General features: G+C 42.0%; 1 protein-coding gene and 1 pseudogene across 2 annotated transcripts in view; one reads left to right on the top strand and one right to left on the bottom strand.

The window, feature by feature from the left end:
• The window catches only part of ANKRD6 (ankyrin repeat domain 6), a 188,035-nt gene extending 167,632 nt beyond the window's left edge, over positions 1-20,403 (bottom strand). For both annotated transcript variants that reach the window (XM_087865318.1, XM_087865319.1), the window contains exon 1: positions 20,307-20,403. The gene's annotated coding sequence lies outside the window, so the exon portion shown is untranslated. The remainder of the gene's footprint in view (positions 1-20,306) is intronic.
• A 2,134-nt stretch (positions 20,404-22,537) lies between these two features.
• On the top strand, positions 22,538-23,006 carry LOC123798590 (large ribosomal subunit protein uL11 pseudogene; annotated as a pseudogene).
• The last annotated feature ends 2,614 nt before the right edge of the window (positions 23,007-25,620 follow it).

Here is a 25,620-nt window from a genome sequence, read left to right as displayed (position 1 = left end):
GGCTCCTCCGCTATGAGCCTGCTTCTTCCTCTCCCACTCCCTCTGCTTGTATTCCCTCTCTCTCTGGATGTCTCTATCTCTGTCAAATAAATAAATAAAATATTAAAAAAAAAAAAAAAGAAATCTCATCTCACGCCAATTCTATTCTCTCCCCTCAACTAACAGACTGTCCCTACTACTACTACTCACCTTCACCTCTGTTCAACTTGCTTCCCTTCCTTTTTCTATTCTTCCTGCTTAGCACATGATCTTCTGTCATTTCTAGTACAGTCTCCTCCTCACACAAAGGCATATATGATACCTGAAACTGCTGATTCCAATTTCCAGAAATCAGTAAGTCCCAAGGAGTATATGAATCTTTCGGAACTAACATTCCATTTTGTGAATTCCTGTACATAATGTAACCCTGAGATAATGATTTCATTTCTTTCTCTACCCCTCCACAGTCTCTCATTCTGAAATGCTCCCAACAAGCAAATGTAACAGAAAACTTGAGAGGAAAAAAAAAAATTCTTAAAAATGTGTACTTCCTAAATCTTGTTAATCTACAGTACCTTTTTAAAGCTCCTCTGATTTTAATAGTTGCTTATCTGAGTTGGTTTGGCTTATAAATATTGCCCAGACTCTCTCCTTAGAAAAAAAGGAAAAAATTAGTTATTCATTAATGGTAACTACATTATTATCCAAATGGATCAACGTCAGGCAAGTTTCCTGTCTCCATGATCATAATCTTTCAGGTACCATTATTCCCATATCAGGTGTGTTCTTGGAAAAGGCCGTCTGGATCCTCAATTTGAAAAACTGAGGAAGAGCTCTGGGAGGACAATTCTAAAAAACTGCCACAAGGGAAAGTGAATTATTTGATTTAAAAATAAAATGCTTTATTTCCAAAAATGTATCCTCCCTAGGGCCAAGGATAATATTTAATCAATTTTACACAGTAGCAGCATAGTTCTGGAAACATTAGAAATACTTACACATTATCTGCTTTCTTTGTCCATAAAATTAAGCAGATACATATTTATGGAAAGAAATAAAGATGGGGCCTGATACATCTGCTTATAATCGTCACCATGTCTAAGTAAAACCAACCCTAACTCTTAGAAGCCTGCTTGGATAAAGAAATGATCTTTAGATGGCAGTGGAAATAGAGGCTGGAGGACTAGATCAGGAAGAGTTGCAGAGTTCAGTTCTTGGGAACAGAGGCCTTTAATTCACTTGAAATTCATTTGAGTTATTGCCGGGTTTATGAAAATTGAAGTGATGGTAATTTGGAAGACCAGAGGCTATACAAGAAAAAGAAAAGACAATGAGGATGAAATTTGTGAACCTACAGGATACGAGGCACCTACATCTGCCGGAGTGCACACCCCTATCCCATTGGCCTAGGTTGCTCTGCCACTGCTCTTGCAGATCAAAGGGCGGATCCAAGGTGGACAGCAGGAGTAGCTCCCCATGGTGCTGAACCCTAGGGCATACCACAGGCCAAAGACTAGGAAGGACCGCTGTCCCTCAGTGGAATGTCACATACATTCTACTCCTTCATAACTTGAGAGCTCAAAATCATCACCAGTTTTCCCCTATAATTTCTATTTATTAGTTGCACCATTCAAACAGATTAATTAGAAATCTTCTTTTCATATAACAGACTGAAAAAACGAGGAAAAAATAGTTCAATTAATATATTAGGGTTCAGGTGCCTGGGTGGCTCAGTTGGTTAAGCGTCTGCCTTCAGATCAGGTCATGATCCCAGGGTCCTGGGATCGAGAGCCTGCTTGCCTCTCCCCCCTGCTCCTGCTCTCTCTCTCTCATTCTCTCTCTCTTTCTCTCAAATAAATAAATAAAATCTTTAAAAAAAAATTTATTAGGGTTCACTCAGAAAACTTCAGACTTACTACTCTAGCCTGTGAGTCACACTGTTTCATAGTAACACAAGCCAAAATTCCTACTGCCACATTTTGAGTTCAGAATTCACCATTTAATTTAAGATTAGTATCTCAGATGAATGATAAAGCTAAAGAGAAACCTACTAATATATAAATGTATGTATTTGGATTAGTATAATGTTTTTAGTTACGCATAGAAATTGAACATACAAAATTATCTTGAAGGGCGCCCGGCTGGCCCAGTTAGTAGAGCATGTGATTCTTGATCTCAGGGCATGAGTTTAAGCCCCACACTAGCTGTAGAACTTACTTTAAAAAAAAAAGTTATCTTAGGGGTGCCTGGGTGGCTCAGTCTTTAAGCATCTGCCTTCAACTCAGGTCATGATCCCAGGGTCCTGGGATTCAACCCTGCGTCAGGCTCCCTGCTCAGCAGGGAGCCTGCTTCTTCTTCTCCCACTCCCCTTGCTTGTGTTCCCTCTCTCAATGTCTCTCTCTGTCAAATAAAATCTTAAAAAAAAAAAAAAGTTATCTTAAAAACTTTTAAAAACATTAACTCATTAAGCGTGTTAAGTAGAAAGCTAGCACTCAGTAATGTTTAATTTTTTATTATTATTAAATAAGTTCTACATCCAATGTGGGGCTTAAACTCACAACCTTGAGATCAAGAGTCTGCATGCTTGGGGCGCCTGGGTGGCTCAGTCGTTAAGCGTCTGCCATCGGCTCAGGGTGTGATCCGATGTTCTGGGATCGAGCCCCACGTCAGGCTCCTCCGCTGGGAGCCTGCTTCTTCCTCTCCCACTCCCCCTGCTTGTGTTCCCTCTCTCGCTGGCTGTCTCTCTCTGTGTCAAATAAATAAAATAAAATCTTAAAAAAAAAAAGAGTCTGCATGCTCTACTTACTGAGCCAGTCAGGCACCTCTAGTAATGTTTAATTTTGATGACATCTCTGTAAGGCAAGCAAGCATTTGAAGGTGGAGACTTGCAAATAGGTTTCCCAGAAGTAAGACACTTTTTACCCATTCCATTTATGGCAGCCAATCTCCACCATGGCTCCCAGTAATCCATATCTCCTAGTATTCCCACCCTTGTGGAGTTCTCTTCTCCAGTGAATCAAGACTGAATCTATGTGACCAATAGAACATGGTGAAAATGACAATGCATTGCAGCTTCTGTCCTGGCCTCTTGGATTACTCAAGGGAAATCAGCTCCATTCCATTAGGACATTCAAGTAGCCCTGCAGAAGGGAACTGAGGCCTCCCACCAGCAGCCATCGCCAACATGCCAACCATGTGAATGAGCCATCTTAGAGGCAGATCCTCTGGCCCCAGTCAAGCTTTCAGACGGGTGTAGCCCCAGCTAGCATTTGACAATAATCATATTGAGAGATGAGAATCAGAACCTCTCAGCTGGGTCACTCTCCAATTCGTGACTGAAGGAGACTGGGAGATAAAAAATAATTATTGCTGTTTTAAGTTGCCAAGTTTGGGGGTGATTTGCTCCACAGCCTTACAACTAGAACATAATTTTACCCAAAATAATATGGGCCTAATCTTCAATAGTCTCCTTCATCAATGATCCCAACTCTTTAATGAAAAGTTTATGTAACTATAATTTAGATTTTATGTGACTAGTGGTCAAACAGCCCAACTATTTTGATAAGTAGTAAAGAAAAGAAAGGGATAGAAGGTGTTATAGGCTGAATTATGTCCTCCCAAAATTCATATGTTGAAACTCTAACTCCTAATACTAGGAATGGGACTGTAGTTGGAGACAGGGCCTTTAAAGGAGAAATTAAGTTAAAATGAGGCCATAAGGTGAGACCTAATCCAATAGGACTGGTGTGTTATAAGAGAAAGAGACACCAGCACACACAGAGAGGAAAGACCATGTTTAGGTACAGTGAGAAGGTAGCCATCCGCCAGCCAAGGAGAGAGGCCTCAAGAAAAACCAAATCTGCTAACATCTTGATCTGGAACTTCCAGTCTCCAGAACTATGAGAGAATAAATTTCTGTTGTCTAAGCCACCCAGTCTGTGGTACTTTGTTATGGCACTCATGGCAAACTAACACAGAGGAGAAACACACAGATTACAAAAAGAGAGAGACAGAGAGGGAGGAGACATGCCAAAAACAACTTAAAGAACATCAAACTATAGTTTCTAAAGATGCGTACTTGGGTAACCGAAATATAAAAAAATTAATAAATAAAAGGAAATGGTTACTATAATAGGCAGCCTTCACTTTACATGGTTCTAGTATGCACCATTTCAGTTCCTAGAGTTTAGTTAAATTACACAATTCTCCAACAATACGGTTCAAATCTCACCACGGTGTATTAATTCAGAAACCACACAAAGTACAAGCTTGAGAAACACTCTTCAGTCTCCAAGTCACTATGTGATTAACAAAATGTGCACCATGGTCAGTGACGAATCACGTCCCATCCTCCAAAGTGTCAGTGATCAGTGGCTCCTCACGTGTTACTCAGTTCATACACAGAAAGCAAACCGTGTATTGGTATCGTCTGCTAGTCTCCCACTGATAAACCCACACAATGTCTTACCGAAATGAATAACTGAGAGCGGTAATTGGCCAACAAAGAAGAAAGTACACCAAAGAAATGAAAAGTGGTAACATTGGTGTGAACTCTGAATGGAAATACAATGGAGTTATAGAAGAGATAGCCAACCATGGGAATGCCGACGTTGCTACCACTTGAAGACTAGATGTGCAGCCAAAGCAACCTAATGAAGGCAACTCATTGACATAATGAGCAAAGTGATTGAGGTGAAAGGACAAAGAACGATGTTGGCAAAAACTTCTCATTAGGGGCACCTGGCTGGCTCAGATGGTAGAGCATAGGACTCTTGATCTTGGGGTTGTGAGTTCAACCCCACGTTGGGTGTAAAGATTACTTAAAAATTTAATTAATTATTTAAAAAATAATTATTTTAAAAAACTTCACGTTAAAGGAACTCTTGGAGGGGTGTCTGGCTGCCTCAGGGGATAATGTATGTGACTCTTGATCTCAGGGTTGTGAGTCTGAGCCCCACCTTGGACATACAGCTTACTTAAGAAAATTTTTTTTAATTTAAAAAAAATAAAGGAATTCTTGGGAATACTTCACAACATTAAAAGCACGAAGGATAAAATGTCAGAAACTGATTCAAATTTCAAAAGGGCTATGAAAAAATAGATCAAGGCACAGAAAAGGTACTTGTATCCTAAGTTATAGGATGGGAAGAAGGCAAACCAAACTACTCTTGGTAAGTTTTTATAAAGCAATAAAAGCTTAATTCTCAATGTTGCTAATGTTTTAAATTACAGTGTACTAAATTTTATTGTTTTCTTTTTCATTTCTCTATACAATTATAACAGAGAATTTTCAATGTTGAAGCCAAATGTCTAAAGGTCCCAGAAAAACTGCAATTTCCCTCACTGATTATTAAGAGAGCCTCCGAGGGCTTCAGCATGCACTATTATCTTTGCGGACCCACAGCACCATGCCATGCCATGCAAGAGTCACTTTGGAGGGAGGGAGGGATGGGGTCATGGTTGAGATCTGACACAAGGAAGGGCTCTGGGGTGACTGGCAGAGTTCTGTTTCCTGACCACAGTGTCTTATCCTTACCTCGGGGTATATGCCCTATCACAATTTGTTAAGCTAAAAAAATGTTTCTGTGACTTAAATCCATGGCAGCAGGGGACTAGTCAATGAGGACCCATCTGAAACATCAGGCCCATGGTCACCTTTCTGAGAGAAAAGGAAAGAAAAGCCACAGAAGCAGGAAGGTGACTTGGCAGAGGGCACAAAGGCTGCTGTCAGACCTGAAACCAGAGCCCAGGCCTTCCTGGCAGCCAGGTGCGCGCTCCTCTCTTCCAAGCCCGCCAGTCTCCCGTGAAACAGGCGTCCCCTAAAGGGCATCTTTATTGTCCACTTCCAAGAGAGGTAATTCAGCCAGCTTTGAATGTGGAGGCCTAGGGTTTTAAGATACATTACCTAATGCTCATCAGAAAGAAAAAGACAAGTAAATAAGGAGGCCAAAAGAGTCTCTGACCTTAAAACTTGTTTCTTAAATTATTTTGCAGGTGGAGAGAGTAGGCTTGGCTGAGAATTGTTAAAACAGTCTGCGTCCTTATCTTAGGGCGACGATACACTCAAACTTAATGACTGCTGTTTATCCTACCCTGTGGGTCCGAGGCAATGCTGCTGTGGATTTATGATACCTGGTTAGGTTACAATCAATACGTGGTCTTTCCTTCTACATTTAGTACTGTAATGTAACATTCTCCCCCTCACTTAAATACCCTAGTAGCCTCTGATACTGCTTTTTTCATACAGAATCCATCAGGTATTATTACATGGCTTCTATTGCTTACTGATGTGAGGAATGTGTTTTCCCTTTACTTTACACACAGCTTTCATTAATACTAACAGGAAGTACACCTTAGAACAAACAAACAAAAAACAGAAACAGGCTCATGCACAAGAATAAACTGGGGGGGGGGGGCAAAATGGGTGAAGCAGGTTAAGAGGTACAAGCTTCCAGCCATAAAATAAGTAAGTCACAGGATGAAAAGTAAAGCATGGGGAATATAGTCAATAATATTATAAGAACTCTGTGTGGTGACAGATGGTAACTATACCTGCCATGGTGAGCCTTTTGCAATGTACAGAATTCTCAAATCACTATGTTGTATACCTGAAACTAAAATATGTCAACTATACTTCAATTAAAAAATGTAAGGGGAGCCTGGCTGGCTCAGTCAGTTGAGCATGCAACTCTTGATCTCAGGGTTGTCAATTTGACCCATGGTGGGTGTAGAGATTACTTAAAAATAAAATCTTAAGGGGCACCTGGGTGGCTCAGTCGGTTGAGTGTGAGGCCCTTGGCTTCAGCTCAGGTCATGATTTCAGCAAAGGTCATGACTTCCACAACATGGGATCGAGTCCTGGAGCGGGCTCCACACTCAGCACAGAGTCTGCTTGAGATTCTCTCCCTCCGCCTCCCTCTCTGTGCCCGCTAACGGTATGCACACATGTGCACACTCTCTCTCTCTCAAATAAATAAATAAAATCTTTTTAAAATTAAAAAATACTAAGTAATAATAAAATAATAACAATGATGATGCCATGCTAACATAAGAAAAGAACACCTGCTATAACTGAGGTGTTAACTTCCAACCAATTTAATTGACTAGTAAATTCAGAGCAAATACTAAAATTCTTTAAGATTTATTCTTTTACACTCAAAGTTCATGTCCCTGACAGTAAGGGAATTCCAAAGGCTGGAGAGACATAGTAAGAGACTGCACCTAAGTCCTGGGGCAAAACCTGACACAATAGTTTATGTTCTACATTTAGACACACAAAAAACATGGTCACTTTTAAAACAACCAGTCAATTACAAGCACAGCATTTGTGTTTTTGAGTCCTTAAATACCAAGGCAAGAATATAAATTCGTGAATTTGGGATTTAAAAAGAAAACAAGGAAATACACTGAGCATTAAGACAATTACTACCTAATACATCAAAACAATAATTAGTTTTTAAAGATATAAGCTCTATTTTCTGAGGCACCTGGCTGGCTCAGTTGGTAGAGCACTGACTCTTGATCTCAGCCTCATGTTGGGGGTAAAATTCATTTTTAAACAATAAAGATATAAGCTTTATTTTCTTCAAAATGGCCTTTACGTTGTGGTTTTAGTAATCAAAAAGAAAGAAACTCTGGTATCTAGAGGTAAATTAACCTGTACATTTTTTGGACGGGGGGAAGGAAGAATCTAGAGCCATTAGGTAGTAACAATAAAAGATGGCTGTTTAGTTTGCAACCTTTCAAGAATGTGCTCCCCGGCGGTGTTCTTACCTCCTGGCAAGGATGGGCTCCTGCACAGAGGGTATACTTGGAATTTTAGTAATTCTAATCATATGTTAAACATCCTTGGTCTAAGGGAACTCGTTATTAAAAGGAATCCTTTAGTAATCTTACATAGGATTTTTTAAATCCCTATTAGCACGTCTTTGAAATCAATTTCCCTAGCTGTCTCCCAGCAAGAAGATATCTAATTAGCTGGAAATCCTTCATTGGATGAGAAAGTGTTCACTTTCCTTACATTTCAAAGTACAAAATACCCTGGCTTACAGCCAATCAAACATCCATATTTTATTTCAGCAGGGTAGCAAAAACGAAAACATGGTTCAAGGCACCTGGTTCTTAGTTTTAAAGCAGTGGTCCTGAACCGCAGCAGCCTAGCTCCCTCATATGAAGAAGTACTGAAGGTGTGAGGTTCTTTGACTCTTCCCCCAAGTTTTTATTTTTTGTTTTTTGATTCTGAGATCTTTTGGTGGGGTCCTACTTTCTTCTGTATTGCATAAAAACCCAACAGGGGCCAGGGGATTTTGCTGTTATTCACGACTGGTTCTGCAGCTCTTTACTAAGTTTTTGAATAACAAATGGAGGGAAACAAAGGCTTCAGTGAGCAAGCCATTCATTAGGTATTCCCTAACCCAGGATAATACATTCTGGAGATTAAGGAAATTACAAACAATTAAATAAGCATCCGTTCTTAAAGCGCTTCTAAAGCACCGGGACTTAGGTTCTTCCTCTCATAGTAACTCCTTCTGCTATTAACTTTTACCTTGATTTTAAAAGGAGACAGCTAACCCAGGGCCACCATGCTAATCTTAGTGTTCATTTCTTCTCTCAGCATCAAGAGGCATACTGAATACTGAGCTCCAGCGTACACCAGTCACATTCACTAAAGCCCCGGTGCCAACTTTCCTATCATTATTTCTCTTTGGAAGCAAAGCTGCAGATGGCTGTATAGGTGAGGTCAGGCAGGGAATGATTTGATTTATAGGACAAGCCCACTGACGGGGTCTCTCAGCACGTGTTCAGAATGCCGATGATTAACACCCGCTGGGCATTCTCCTTTTGGTTGCAAGCTCTCCGATCAAGTAGGGGAGGCTTCAATTCTGGGTGAGACAGGAAGCTCATCTAGCTAGAGCTGCCGGAGAAACTATTTCTAGCGACCAAAAGACAAGTTGCCACAAGGGCCTGAGTTCCGTCAAGTCCAGGCCACCCGCATCAGAATGTGGGGTGCTTGTGAAATGTGCACCTCCCCAGTCCTCCTGAATCAGCATCTAAAGGAGTCAGGGTGGTAATCTCTGAACTGTAATAGATTTCCCAGCTGATTCTCAGCATGACAGCTATCTGGAAGATGGGTAGGCAGACAGCTACCTAGAAGATAAATTCAGTGACTTGTCTGAGGTCATTTAATTTAAAATCTACTTTAACTGCTTCATTGGATAGGGCTTAACCATCCTCACTCTCTCTGATGGTGAGAAAACTATGGGCCAGAGAGATTAAGTAATTTCTAAATAGGAGAATTACTCTCAAAGCAAGTTATACTAATTGTAAATCTAGTGAGGGGGTTAGCAAATTTCTGTAAAGGAATAGACAGTAAATGTATTAGGTGTTGTGTACCATATGGTCTCTGTGATAACTAGTCAACTCTGCCAGTGTGGTGTGAGAGCGACCATGGATAGTATATAAATGAGTTTTGAGTTTGACTCAAAGTTCTTCTAAAGTTCTCCTAAAACTTCTCAAAATGAGGCACTGGGCTACATTTGGTCCACGGCTATAATCTGCTGACCTTTGGTTTGGTGCACCTTTAATTCTAACGTGGGCACCATGAAATGTAACTTTTTAAAAAACTAGAACTGGGGCACCTGGGTGGCTCAGTGGGTTGGGCGTCTGCCTTGGCTCAGATCAGAATCCCAGAATCCTAGAATTGAGCCCCACATTGGGCTCCTTGCTCAGAGGGGAGTCTGCTTCTCCCTCTCCCTCCGCTTCCCTCTCCCTCTGCCCTGCTTGTGCTCTCTCTCTCTGTCAAATAAATAAAATCTTTTTAAAAATAAAATAAAAATTTAAAAACTAGAACTTAAAAGATGGTAAATATTAATTTGGGCAGTTTCCTTGGGTAGAACAGTCCAATCTGAACTAGTGATGGGTAAGTGAAGCATTACTATAGTTAGTGTACACCACTAAAGTTGGGGACCATTTTCTCCATGACTCCAACTGGGTACTGGGATTTTTTGTATGGTCTTATATTTAATCCCTCAATATGTTCCATTTGCATCTGTTAGATGCTGGACATAGCCAAATGGTGCCCCACCTAGGCAAAAATTTACTTCAAGCAAATAAGACAAACAGGTCCAAATCTTACAACTTTGGTTTCCCTTGGTAGCAAATAAGTAAAAGTGACACATACATTTGTGATTGTGTAATACATTCCATGGCAAAGACTGCTTTTTTTTTTTTGAAAAGGAAAAGAGTTTCACACTTCATTGCCAGCAGCTTGAAGTAGTTTTAAACTGTTACGATAACATTCATGAAGCCAATAAAACGTGCATATTCTTGTTCTCTGCTAATCTCCCTCTGTTCCATCTTTCTCAAATGTACAGTTCTCTATATGGTTGGATGACTCGAGTAAATCAAATATGTTTTGTTCCCTAATAAATATATGAATCTGAATGGCTTATTCTCATTTTTATTTCTTTACATGGCGATTATTATACAACTGCTTCCTGTATGGAGGTCTCATCTACACCTTACACTATAAAGACATGCTCCATATATACAGATGTTTGGAAAGTGAGAGATAAATTACATGAAGGTAGTTACACTGAACTGACCGGTAAAACTAGCATATTTGGAGAAAAGATGGCTACTTATCCACCAAAGAGTTCCACTCCCCTTTCGAAATAAACAATTACTGCTCAGAAACAACTGCCAGCCAGGGAACACATTTCCCAGCTTCCCTAAATCTAGGTGGGGCTACGGGACTCGTTCTGGCCAATAGGATGTGAGCAGAAGTGATGTGTTTTACTTGCTGGTGGAGGTAGTTAATCCAGTACACCTTTCCATACTGTCTTCTCCCTTACAGTGACATTGGAGACCACATGTTGAAGATGGTGCCGTCACAAGATGGAAGGAGTCTTTATCCCTGAGTCCCATGAAGGAGGGCTAACCAGGAGAACTGCCCAACTAGGAATAACAGACTTGGACTTTGTATGAGCTAGACATAAACTTTTCCTGGATCAAGCCACTGACGTTTGGAGATAGTTACTAGAGCACTTAGCCCACCTTAACAGAATATATTTGAGTTGGATCAAAGAGTCAATAAACATGAGTTATTGAAGTGTTTCTGAGATAAATTCAAATATCGAGGAGTCGTATGTATAAGAAAAACTTGCAAATTATAATTTTTGCCATTTATGCAATCCATCCATAGGTGCTACAAACCAGTCTGAATAAATTCTACCATTCAACATCTCTTATAACAACCTGTCGATGCAGCAGCTACCTAAATCACTGGGTACTACGCAAGGTAGCAGGCACTGTATGGTACATTTATAATACATTTAAAACATAAAATCTAAACCAGAAGACAATCTTAAAACTAAATTTACATTCCCCAAGGCAGAATTTACTGAATTTCCATCATTTGGTACTATTTCATGAGGTTTTCCTTTCTACTTTCGAGAGCCTAAGGAAGGTGGGGAGAGATACGCCATTTGTGAGGCTGAGTCCTGCACAAGATTTTAGCTCCACATGTCCCCTACCGGGGACTCCAAAATAGTTCACCCTGGGGCTCCTCTAGCCCTTGAAGAATGGGTCCTGGAGTTTATAGGACACAGGTGAACGGCCAGAGGCTCTAAACGTAAAGAACTGTTCAGGCTTATCCCAGGTTTGAGCAGAAAGAAACCTTCTGGGGGAAAGATATGCCAGAGAACTAAAAGGGACTAAGACACCCAAGTGAAAGAGCCTATTATGGGTTGGCTATATCTCTGTAAACAACATTTTCTTGTATTGCTTATTAACCATTTTGGGGTTAGGGAACCTTTCGAGAATCTGACGAAAGCTATGGAACTTTTGTCTTCTCAAATATACACATGAACATTCATTTAAATATTTATACATAAATTCAGGGAGCTCAAGGCATTTGTAGCCCATGGACGAACTCCAGGTTAAGAATTCCTATTTTAGTGGGAGATTTAATAGCTGCCCCTCAGGTAGGTATAAGAACTCACTAGTAAATAACGCAGACACTTCCCTATACAAGAGAGAACATTGTTACTTCTTGCATCTTTTCCCCTCTGACTAGGGACTGGAGGAGACGGGAAAGAAAGGTAATGTTACTCCTAAGGTTTTCTTGCCATCCTGCACTGTCCCTAACCTTTGTGCTTGGTACAGTCCAGAGCTGGGATTCCATCAATGAGATTTTTTTTTTATTTTTAAACTTTATTTTGATATAATATTGGCCTTATATAAAAGTTGCAAAAATAATACATGAACCTCAAAGATACTAAGTGAAATAAACCAATCAAAAAAGGACAAATACTGTATGATTATACCTACATGAGGTATCTAGAATAGTGAAATTCATAGAGAGAGAAAGTAAACAGAGGTTGCCAGGGCCTGGGGCCTGGCAGGAAGAGGGAGAATGAAGAATTATTGTTTAATGTATACAGAGTTTCAGTTTGGGATGATGAAAAAGTTCTGGAGATTAATACGGGTGGTGATTGTACAACATTGTGAATGTAATTAATGTCACCAAATAGCACACTTAAAAATTATTAAAATGGATGGGGTGCCTGGCTGGCTCAGTTAATAAAGCCTATGACTCTTGATCTTGGGGTCATGAGTTCAAGCCCCATATTAGGGTTAGAGCTTACTTTAAAAATTATTAAAATGGTAAATTTTATATTATGTATATTTTATCACAGTAAAAAAAATTACAGAGTTCCTGTGTACCCCATCTACCAATGATGATCTTACATAACTACAGTAGTTATCAAAACAAGGAATTGGATTGGTATAATTATATTAACTAAACTATAGACCTACTTGAATTTCACTTTTTCTATGCACTCACTGTGTGTGTGTGTGTGTGTGTGTGTGTGTGTGTGTGTGTAGTTCCATGAGTTTTATCATACATATAGATTTATGTGAGCACCACCACAATACAGGTTCAAAACTATTTCAAATCCTCATTTTGTAGTTAAAGAAACTGAGGCATAAAAAGGCTAAGTAAGTTGTGAAAATTTTTACAACCAACAGGTGGCAAGCCAGGCATCGAACCCAGTAAGATCAACTGTGAAGCCTATGGCTCTTAACCATTGGTGGCTCTCCGTACGGAATATATCTAGGATATTCAAATGCATCCACATATACCCACTGGAGAAATCTACTCTACAATACTTACAACTGGTGTAATATAAAATATAACTAAAATGTAACTAAAACATAAAATACAATGTATCTCAGCATTCTACCTAGTTGGGTTGAATTCAGAATTTCAGGCTGGGACTTAGAGTTGGCTTGGCATTTTCTAGCTTAAAAATAAGTTTTAAAACTGGCATGAGACATATTATCCCTGCCAGAGAAAAAGAAATAATAACTTTGTTTTGTGAAAAACCTGAACTGAAAATTTCCAAGTTGATTGTTCATGGTTTGGTTTATTTTTTATCCTTAATAATAAATTCCAATCACTATTATGGGGGGAGGAGCTGGCTGGCTCAGTCAGTAGAGCATGTGACTCTTGATCTTGAGGTTGTGAGTTCAAACCCCACCTTGGACATAGAGCTTACATTAAAAAAAAATAATAATCACTATCATATAAGCATGATAAAATAGGTCCATCCATGTCATCACATTTTCACCTCTCATTAAATACATATAATTTTTAAAAGATTTTATTTATTTATTTGAGAGAGAAAGCGTGCACATAAGTAGGAGGGGGTGGCAGAGGGAGAGGTGGAAGGACACTCCCCGCTGAGCAGGGAGCCCAAAGCAGGTTTCAATCCCAGGACCCCGAGACCATGACCTGAGCTGAAGGCAGACACTTAACTGACTGAGCCATCCAGGCACCCCATAATTTTTAAAGCTTTTTACCTGATTTATTTATTTTGGTTTTTTAAGCAGGCTCCATGCACAGCATGGAGCCCAACAAGGGCCTTGAACTCATGACTCTGAGATCAAGACCTGAGCTGAGATCAAGAGTCTGACGCTTAACATGACTGAGCCACCCAGGTGCCCCTATTTTTTCTGATTGTAAACACAATACATGCTCATTGCAAGGAGTCTCTACAGTTCCCATAAAGATGCAGGGGGGGGGACCCCAATACTAAAACTCACCATCTAGAAGAAATTTCCTTGTATATCAGATTCCCATGGGACTTTCCTAGAATTAGAATAAAATGCAGGAAAAAAAGAAACTGAAAATTCTAACTCACCGAAATAAGAATATGAATCTTTGACCTTGGAAGCAAGTTTTAGAAGAAAATGGCACTCTTGGTTTATATTGTAGAATGTGAATACATACAGTCTTTTTTTTTCTTTTTTAAGACTTTATTTCTTTATTTGAGAGAGAGCACAAGCAGGGGGAACAGCAGATAGAGGGAGAAGCAGGCTCCCCACGGAGCATGGAGCCCTATGTGGGGCTCAATCTCAGGACTGGAGCCGAAATCAAGAATCAGACGCTTAACCAACTGAGCCACCCAGGCACCCCTTATTTATTTTTTTCAAAGAGAAATTCTATGTTAAATGAAAATGATGCTATTTATTATATGGGCACTGACATGGGTTTTAGAGTTTTGTTGGGGTCTGGGGACAACAGCCAAGAAAGAATCCTTGAGACATCTTCGGTGCAAAAAAAAAGTGATTTTATTAAAGCACAGGGACTTGAACCCATGGGCAGAAAGACCTGCAATGGGGTTGTTAGGGGTGGCTATTACATACTTTCAAGTTGGGAGGGGGTAGGGACAGAACAACCCTCCTAGGTATTTTGGAAATAAGGTTTCTAGGACCCTGAGGGGGCCAACTATTGTTAGGAAGGTCATTTATTATTGTTTAGTAAACCCTCAGTCCTGAGAACCTTCAGATGTGTATCAGTGGGCCATAGGATTGGAGGATGATTCCTAACATGAACCTTGGGGGCGGGGGGGGGGGGGGGAGGGGGGGGTGGGGGGGTGTAAGAACAAAAGGAGCTTTCAAAGGAATTTCGATATGTTTAAAATAGACTCACAGGATCCCTGGGGCGTGGGGCTAAGATTGCCTTTTGCCCTTGGCAAAGTGTCAACATCCAGGTAGCTGAGCTCCCAGTGGAACTCACTCTGCCTGTTTCAAGGACTTGTCAATGGGCTGTAAGTAGTAAGGAAATTTAATTTTTTTTTTTTGCCTTTGTTTCCCACATCAGGCATCAAATGGAAAAAAGAGAACAATTAGTTAAGAAGAATCAAAATATAGTTTCTCCCACACACATACATCCCCAAATTTTACAAAAAAATGAAAAACCCTGAACATTAGGAACTAGGGGCACCTGGCTGGCTCAGTTGGTAGAGCATGCAACTCGATCTCAGGGTCCTGAGTTCAAGCTCCACATTGGGCGTGGAACCTACTTAAAAAAAAAAAAAAAAAAAGAAAACAAATAAAAATTGTATCCAGTAGTATTTATGTCAACTTGGAAGCATCAACATCTACGGTTCCTCAACGATAAATGACCAAAGCAAGCAACAATTAAACAAAAAAACAAAAAAACTACACTAGAAATCTCACTATTGAATGTATTCTCACAAATTATCAAAGTATCACCAGCTTCTATCTTAGGCAAGGGGACTGGAAAATGACCAGGACAAGGGAGTAAAGGGTCTCTGTTTCCTAAGACACCATGACAGCGATGTTTGACACCTTTATTAGTCAGCCCTTCCTTGGAGGATCAGCAAGTACCTCTTATTGACAGGAATTATCATGTGATGCTAATAAGTTTAATAAAACTATTTCTTCTGAAAATATTGTCTGCCTCTCTATTCTGTAAGCAGATGTAAAAATTAAACCCTACTTGAAACATTTGCAGGTTTGTCACCAGTCGGGGAGGAAGACCTTCCTCTGCCCTGTGGTCCTTCTAGCTTGACTTAGAATCAAATTGACAAAAGACAGGTTAACAGGAGAAAACCAAATTTAAGAGGCATATTTAGGGGGAATCCACACAGACAAGAGATTCCAAAGACAATGAGGCAATTTGAAGCGTACATGAGCTAAGTAAAAAGGTAGGGACCTGAGGCCAAGAAGGGAAAAAAATTCATTAGCCAGAAGATGAAAGGAGATGCCTGGAAAAACAAGACGTTCTATTATGCAGATGAGTTCCTAAAGGGGGTCTCTGTTCATCTCTTCCTGTTGCAGTCGCTCCTTTCCAATGTAAATTTTGGCAGTTATGGGGAAGCAGAGCATCTTGCTGCATCTGCTGGCTTTCTATTACTCTTAACTTGAAATAATCTTTATGCTGAAGAGGCACATTTTGGGGCAGCCTGCCCTGGGCCCCTACAAACAAACTTCCCAAGACAAAAGACAAAGTACTTCCCTCCTGAAATGAAAATGAATATTCCAGAGATGGGTCTGCAAGGTCACCATGTACCCCAATGGCACAACAGAGTTTGCTATTTGAAAAATGATAAATCATTTTATATTATGAACCAACTACTTCATAATTTATTTGCTAAAATTGAGATTTTAAGTCTTGATTTTTTTTTTTTTTTTGCACTGGCTCTTCTTAAATGGGGACTATGATATATTTACCTATTACTGGACTATTTCGTACTATTTAGCAATCATAAAAGAGCTATCGTTTCTTGAGACTGTTATATTCCAGGCCTTTTAGAGATGCTTTTATGTACATTATCTAGTTTAATCCTCTTAATGACCCTCTGAGGCAGGCTTGAGCCATTCCATTTTATGTAGAGGAGAAACCAAGGTTTAGCCCACTCCGCACAGTAGCTTAACCTGGGGCTACTTCAGGCAGACAGACCCCTTCTTTATTAACAGCTCTCTCCCCAGAAGAGGATTTTACCTTAGACCAACAATGCCCAAACTGAGCACCAAGGCACTCTGGATACTGTAGCAAATTCACAAGGGCAACTTAGGGTATTTCAAAGTTTTGAGGCAAACACAGTGTATTCAGCATGTTGGAAAATGCTGAACCTACAACCAGAATTCAGTTTCAATGTTAGATCACATTACACTCCTATCAATGACATCATACACATCTTTGCAAAACCTGGGTTTTCGTGGATGCTGTGATAAAAAGGAAGGGCTACAGAAAAATTAATGTGGAACAGGAAATGAGAGTGCTGGTATCCAATCTAATCCCAAGATTTAGGAATTAGTACAGGTACACACATCCTGTATTTAAATAATATCCAGTATTTAAGAATGATATAACAATATTTTTTCTCTCAGTTTATGTAATTATTTTTTAAAAAATAGCTCCTATGTTGTTAGGACATTAATATTTAATAAGTTGTTTGAACCTAACTATGAAGAGCTACTAAAAACTACGGGCGCTGTGAAAAAATTACTAGATACTAAGGGAGCCATGAACCAAATTTAGGAATCTTTTGTCTTAATCAAAAAGTGATGGAGTTGTGCAAGATTCTCCAAGGAGAGCTGGGTGACCCTGCAAAAAAGTAACTTAAAGTCCAAAACACAAATATAACAACCAGGAAAAGAAGAACTTGGGTTAAAACCATTTTTAAAGTTTGCTCTCTGTCGGCTTGATCCTTCAAATCCCACACAATGTTCCCCTGGATAATTTGTATAAAAAAAAAACTTCTGAAACACATGCACACAAATTACTGTTTTTCTCATTCTTAGGGACTCAAGCAAAGCTTTTAAAAATTATAGCCTCCAAGCTATGTTGGAAGAGACTGGGCCTCCCCAGTACAGACAGAACACACCCGCAGAGCGTGTGCCAAGGAAACCTGGGGAAAACCTTGAAAGACAGACTGCCTCACCCCAGTACTTTGAGACTGTCAGCTTTTTTTGTGGTTTGCATCCTACTCTCAATATCCTGCTTTTAAGTTCAATAAGAATGCTCCAGGTTATTGTGGAAATGCTTGTTTGGAAACTTGCCTTCCACAGAGCTTTTTATGTAGCATATGATGCGTGAAAAGCAAGGAAAAAAAATTAACACAAATGGAACCAATGGTTCCATGCAGGAAGGAGGGCTGGAATGCCACGGGGAGAGTTACTGGGGGACTCCAAGGTCCTGGGGATGCTCTAGTTCTTCGGCTGGGTGATGGGTACTTGGGTGTGTGGGTTCTATTCTTATTCTTTACATTGAAAGTGTAGTTTGACACTTTGTGCAGGTATATTTCATAGTAGGGATAGGGACACCAGAATTTCTATGTGGAGTTGAAAGGATGCATTGTTTCTAAGCTGAGCTGAATCACTAGCCATCAGTCTTTACTTGGGAGTAAATGCTTAGCCAGAGGGCTCTGAAGAGGCTGACAGTTTTAAATGGGAAGTTAAGGTTAATTTTTGGTACAATCACTGAAAAACATGGAGTTAACAAATGAACATTTCTCTTTGTGTACATATAAATATACACACACACATATACATATATATTTATCTCTTTATATATGTGTGTGTATATATGTATATATATGTGTATATATATGTGTGTATATATATATGATGTTTTTATCTAAGTAATCTCTACCCAATGTAGGGTTCCAACTCACAACCCTGAGATCAAGAGTTGCAGGCTCTTCCAACTGAGTCAGCCAAGTGCCTATATATATATATATATTTTTTTTTTTTTTAAGTAAACTCTACACCCAACATGGGCTTGAACTCACAACCCTGAGATCAAGAGTCACATGCTCCAGTGACTGAGTCAGCCAGACGCCCCATCAAAAGAGCATTTCTTTATCACCCTTGGTTCATACCTTCCAATAATGTGCAGCTGGTTGTTTTACAGTGTCTTATTCTTCTTCACCCTTTCCAACTCTCCCCTCCCCACTTATGACCAAAAGGGCAGAAAACTCTTCCAATTTTAATTTATATCCCTAATTAAAAAAAAAATCATTTGCCATATGCTAAGCACCTGCTAGGAATGGCAGAAGGAAGTTAAACATGTATGGTTGCACTTCCTACATGCAAGAACAACAGGTTGCTATTGCTCTTCTAGGGATGGGAAATAGCTTCTCAAAGACAATGAGTGCACTTGTGCACCCTGTGGACCCAGGTGTGTTTGTCTTCATTGCCAAGTTCTTTCCACCTACACTGGCCTAACAGACATGAACTAAACATGAATGACTATCGTCATCCAACAGGTTCATGAAAATGCCTAGCATTCAAGAGCATCATGCCAAGCATTTTACTTGCACCATTTCATTTAATTCCCACAATACTACTGAATTATATATAATACACCCAGTTTACAGTTTTCAAAATTAAGTTTAATGAAATGGGTTTTCCAGGTGGGTCCAAGTGCCGTGGTGTTTACCATTAATTGATCACAGCCAGTTACAGATTTCTTTGTTCCTTCTTCACTCCCATTGATTCGCGTGACTAGCAGAAGGAACAGAAGAAGGAAGGGAGGAAGGGAGGGAGGAAGGAAGGAAAGAATAAAGAAATGGGGTTTCCAAAGTCACACACCTAACAAGTGGTGGAATCAAGACACAATCTCATAACCCCGAAGCAGATCTCCCCCACTGAACCATCTCACTGTGCTGCAGCGAAAACATTCTTGACCAGCTTTATGAAACTCAAGCCCCTCTCCTGTCACAAATAATGCTCCACACTTCCCCTCACGCTCCCCAAATCTACCGGAAGCACCACACTTAAATCCCCAAGACAAGTGCTGGTAACCTGATGTCTGAACTCAAACCAACGTGCCTCGCTTTCTCTGCCCCGGCCCTAGGAGATGCCACTTGCTAACTCTTCACAGAGCTTAATTCCAGCCAGAGCGGATCTCTCCGGGGCAGGAGTCCAGCCCCCACCCTCCCGGGTCTGCGCCTCTTTGCAGTCCTCGAAGGGGTAAGCGGAAGGGGGCAGGCTGCCTGCGCGCTCGAGCCGAACCCGGTCACTCTGAGGCCGGCCCGCAGGCCTGGGGACGGCGGGGAGCGCAAGGCGACCAAAGACGACCCTCTTTTACTCCCGCAGACCACCAGCCACCGAATCCGGGAGAAATACCTGGGGACCCCCGCCCCCCTACCACCACTTTCTTCAAACTCTGAGCTCACTGGAGAAAGAGGAGGGGGACAAGCCAAGACGACAAAGTTGCCACCCCCACCCAAAGTTCTATACTCCAGGGAGGCAAGTGAAGCAAAGCAGTAAGAGAGGTGCCCCAGGAAGGCCCCCTCCGGTCCCGGCTTTCCGGAGGCCGCAGGAGAGGGGGCAACGCGCTCCTCTGGCTCTCCTCCCCCAAGCAGACGGCGACCGGGGGGCGCCTAGGGAACAGCGCCCCCACCTCCGACACCATCCTCCCCGGCCGGGAGGTCCCCCGGGAGTGGGGGACGTTGGCCCTCGGATGAAGAGGGGTCTCGAAGGGACCCAGCGAGGTCGCACCGTACCTTTCTCGCGCGCGCCGGACGTCCGCGCCGCAGGGACCGCTGCCGGTGACAGGGTGGGGGGCGAGGGGAGACGACGGGGACGAATTCCCGCAGGCTCCGGCGGCCCCTGGGCCTCGGCGCCGCCCCGCGCCGCGCCTCCAGCCGCGCGCTCGCCAGGCTGCGCTCCCGGCTCCCGCAGGTTACCTGTGGCCGCGCTCGCCGCGCCCGCAGCCCGCACGGCCCTGGCCCCGCCCCACCCGCGGTTCCTAAACTGGGGCCGCAGCGCCCCGCAGCGGCCTGCGCCCGACACGGCGGGGACCTGTGGGAGGTGGGGCCGCGAAGGCCCGGGGGCTGTCCCCTGGCTGCAGGCCGCTCCCAGCTGGGGCCGCTGTCCCTTCCCGGTCCGCCGGGTCCGCCTCCTTCTGAAGAGTGGGAGGGAGGGGGGCTGCGGTGTGGTGAGCTGTTCCGGGCACGGGGCGCCAGGAGGTTTATTGGAGGGAGAGGGGGATTGGGAGGAAAAAACCGCGCCTCACCCCCTGGTCAAATGGATATTTCCGTATATTCTTAGTTCATTTAACTGGAATGGCTCAGTTGGGTATCAACAGCGACGAAAGAAGCGAATTCATTAGAGAGCTGGAAAGGGTAAGGAAGCCCCTATTCCAAAGAGCTTGTCTGTAAGTAGCTTTCAGAACCGCCCCATATGACACAGACAAAAAGCACTGAGCGTTCCTGACTCCTATATTCAAATCACACTTTACACACCATTACCTTGGTCCGTTTTTGTCTGTTTTTCAGTTATGTCTTCAGCACCTAGAAGAGTTGCCCCAAGATAGGGAGCATTCAACAAAGTATTATCGAGTGAATGTGTGAATGAACGAAACCTCATTCAGCCTTCAGAAAAAGCAGGGCAGGTCGCTGCTGCCCAAACACAGCAGGAGGGGGACGTGGAACCCTAAGGTTTGGGACAAGCTTATTTTGAACCTGATTTTTCTGATCTGCTTTAAAATAGGCCTGGTTTCCACAGGTAAAAGAAATGTGATGATCTCCTCCTTTTTCTTAATATATTTGTCTCCCTCGCTCTTTCAGGGAGCATTAGGGAGGAGAGATCCAAACTCACACCAGGAAAGGGTAAGTGCTTGATTTTCCTCTACAATTTCAGAGCTTCCCCACCCCATTGCCATAGGGGCAGTTTTTCTTGGCAGGGTGTGAAACCTCTCCTGAGTGTGCTTTGACCCTCTTCAGATTTCTTCCTGTCCCTGTCACATTTCCTTTCCCTGCCCATTGGTGGCTCTGGATTTCTCTCCAGGCAAGTTACCAGTGAATTATAGGTGAACCCCCAAAGTCAAGATATGTATGCATGACTTTTCAACCTGACCGTTTCTTTCTTATATGTTTCCAGATTAAAGAGTTTTCCTAGCTGTTCCCTTGAATGAACTTCCAGAGACAAAGAGTGCTCCCTTCCTCTGGGAGGCTTTTATAACATCACCATAAAGTTGAAATGAGATGGAGTTTTAAGTTACATTTGTGGACAGTCAGAGCAATCACGCATTAATTCTGCTGAAAGGAGCAGAAAGCTGGCCCATAAAACATGTGAATGCTCCTGGAAGGCAACCGGTCTGTAATTGTTCCCAGGCTTTGACTGGTGGGAATTCCTGGCAGAGGGGCCTCCTGAGAGCCAAAGCAGGCAGTGGGGGAGCTGCTTGCAGATCTTGTTTGCTCGTCTCCAAGTGGGCACACAGTCTTTGGAAAACTAACGAAAAGAGACTCTACACCTCCCTCTATATGAGGAAGGCTCCCGGCCTACAGTTCCACTCTTGCGCCTCTACTCAGCTCAATCAGACCAGGCTTAGAGAGCCACCTCGCTACACCCTCTCTCTGCCGCATGAGAAAAGTCTGTTCTGCCAGTGTTAGTTTTCCCTGCTTTCTGAGAATATAATCTGCTCTGATTTCCAGCGATGTTTCTTTGATGAGTTCACTGCACTAGCTGTCTTTCATGTCTTTAGCTTCAATTCGCCCTTCAGCCCAGCATTCCGGCTTCTAACCCTGCCGCTGCCTGAAACTGCCCTTGCTAAGGCTTCTACCCAGGAAACCTTCCATGTGCCTCTCCGTGATTACATCCTCCTTCTCCTCTAGAGGAAACCACCATACTGAATTTTGTATTACCTTTTTTGGCTTCCGGCTTGGAGCACGGGAAGGTGCAACTCACTTCCGTCATCCCGAATCCAGGTTCATCTGACATCAGCACGTCCACCATGCCACCTAAGTTTGACCCCAACGAGACCAAAGTCCTATACCTGAGGTGCCCTGGTGGAGAAGTCGGTGCCATATCTACTCTGGCCCCCAAGATTGACCGTGTGGGTCTGTCTCCCAAAAAGTAATTGAAACGGTCTGAGGATTACAGTGAAACTGACCATCCAGAACAGACAGGCCCAGATTGAAGTAGTACCTTGTGCCTTTACCCTGATTATCAGAGCCCTCAAGGAACAGCCAAGAGACAGAAAGAAGCAGAAAAACATTAAGCACAGTGGAAATACCACTTTTGATGAGATTGTCAACATTGCCCAACATACGCAGCACTGAGCCTTAGCCAGAGAACTCTCTGGGACCATTACAAAGATCCTAGAGATTGCCTGGTCTGTTGGCTGCAGTGTTGATGACCGCCATCCTCAAGACATCATAGATGACATCAACAGTGGTGCAATGAAATGCCCAGCTGGTTAAGAATTACATAGGAAAAGGGGCGCCTGGGTGGCTCAGTCTTAAAGCGTCTGCCTTGGGCTCAGGTCACAATCCCAGTGTTCTGGGATCGAGCCCCGCATCGGGCTCCCTGCTCAGTGGGAAGCCTGCTTCTCCCTCTCCCACTCCCCTGCTTGTGCTCCCTCTCTCGCTGCCTCTCTCTCTGTCAAATAAATATATAAAATCTTAAAAAAAAAAAAAAAGAATTACATCGGAAAATATTTCAGTAAAGGATCATTTGACAACCAAAAAAATTTTTGCCTGTGTGTATTAATAATTCCCTTTCACAAATATATATATCCCTAAACACAACACTGTACAGTTTGGGGGGTTTTATGAATATTTATTTATTTATTTATTTATTTATTTATTTATTTATTTGACAGAAAGAGAGACAGCCAGCAAGAGAGGGAACAAAAGAAGGGGGAGTGGGAGAGGAAGAAGCAGGCTCCCAGCAAAGCAGGGAGCCTGATGCGGGGCTCTATCCCAGGACCCTGGAATCTCGCCCTGAGCCGAAGGCAGACGCTTAATGACCGAGCCACCCAGGTGACCCAACATTGTACAGTTTTGCCTAGTTTTGAACTTTTTGTAAATGAAATCATTCTGGGGGAGCCTGGGTGGCTCAGTCAGTTAAGCAGCCAACTCTTGATTTCAGCTCAGGTCATGATCTCAGGGTTGTGAGACTGAGCCCCAGGTAGGGTTCCACGCTCAGGGGGTAGTCTGCTTGAGATTCTTTCACTCTGCCTTTCCCCCCTGCCCCCCACTTCCTTGAGTGCACGCACCTGCATGTGCTCTCTCTCTCTCACTAAAATAAAGAAATCTTAAAAAAAAAAAAAAAGGAACAATTCTGCACTCTTCCTATGCATCTTGGTTTTCTCACTCAGCATTCTGTTTCTGAGATTCAGCTATTCAATTTCTCTGCTATATAGTGTTTCATTGTAGGAAGATACCGCAATTTATTTATCCAGTCTACTTTTGGACATTGGGTTGGCTCTAGTTTTTGGTGTTGCAAACAGTGTTGCTATGAACACTCAAATATTTCTCCTGATGCATGTAAGAGTTTTCAGGATTTTTATCTAGAAATGAAATTGTTGGGTCTTAGTGTATGTATGTGCTCAAATTTACTAGGTAATGCCAAATTGTTTTCTTTTTTTTTTTAAGATTTATTTATTTGAGAGAGATTGAGAGTGTGTGAGCAGGGGGAGGGGCAGAGAGAGAGGGAGAAAGAGGATCCGAAGCAGGCACCATGCTCAGCGCGGACCCAGGGCTCAATCTCATTACCCTGAGATCATGACTAGCGCTGAAATCAAGAGCCAGTGGATTAACCAACTGAGCCACCCAGGTGCCCCCAAAAATTGTTTTCTAAACCAGTTGTATCAGTTTTCATTTCCATCAGCAATGTGTTAAAATTCCCCTTTCTCTACATCTTTGCCAGCGCTTATTTTTGGTTTGTGTGTGTGAAATTATTTCTTATTATGATTGTGATTTGTAGTTTCCCAATTACCATTGGAACGATTGAACATCTTTAATATTTAATAATTTTTCTTGTTTTCTCTTTTGTTAATCGGCCATGTCTTTTGCCCTGTTTCATGTGTTTTGAGAAACCCTTCCTGACCCTGAGGTACACAAATATTCTCCCATGTTTTCTTCTAAAAGTTTTAAAGTTTTGGGGCACAGTTTTCAAGTTTTGGGGCAACTGACCAGCTCAGTTGATAAATCATGCAACTCTTGATCTCAGGATTATGAGGTCAAACCCCACATTGGGTGTAGAGATGACTTAAAAAAATAAAATCTTAAAAAAGAAGTTTTAAAGTTTTGCTTTTCACATTTAAGTCCATATTCCAGCTGAAATTCATTTCTCATTTGCAATGCCAAAGCTATCTTATAGTGAATTTCCATGTACGCTTGAGTCTGGTTTGGGTTCTCTATTTTGTTCCATTTGCCTATTCCTTTTTTTTTCCATTTGCCTATTTCTGTGTTAGTACCATACTGCCTGAAAATCGGTGGTTTTTTAAATCAAATCCTGATTCTGATCATAGAAGTCCTACTCTGATCTATTTCTTTTTCATAAGGAATATCAAGTGTTCTTAGCTCTTTTCTCTTTCACAGACTTTTTAGGATTAGCTTGTCTGGCTCTATGAAAATTTTGGTTTTTGTGTTTTAATTTTTTAATTTTTTAAAGTAAACTCTATGCCACACGTGGGACTCAAACTCACAACCCGGAGATCAAGAGTTGTATTACACTACTGAGCCAGCCAGGGGCCCTTCCATAAAAATTTTGTGATCCTGATTTGAAATCACAGAGAATCTATATGGCGGCTGGCATTTTTTATTCATGATTGTTTATTCTCTTCTTACCTTGCCATGCTTTCCTATAGTGGCGTAGACCACTCCGCCCCACTGGTTTGGGGCTTGTGTGACTTGCCGTGACCAACGCCATGTTGGAGCTGGAGCTTTAAATATGTTGTGTACTTCAGTGCTTCTCTGCCCTTGCTTTTGTCATCTTGAGCTTTTGCCCTGTGCCATGAGAATATGCCACGAAGAGTGGCTGCCTCTTCAGCTGAGATCTCAGTATGGAAAACACATGGAGTCCTACAGA

Source organism: Ursus americanus, chromosome 11 (assembly GCF_024610735.1).
Source record: "Ursus americanus isolate L20-20 chromosome 11, mUrsAme1.1.p, whole genome shotgun sequence".
In the NCBI taxonomy this organism is placed as follows: Eukaryota; Metazoa; Chordata; class Mammalia; order Carnivora; family Ursidae; genus Ursus; species Ursus americanus.
Note: the sequence above shows the minus strand (reverse complement) of the source record. Positions and strands in the feature narration are given on the sequence as shown.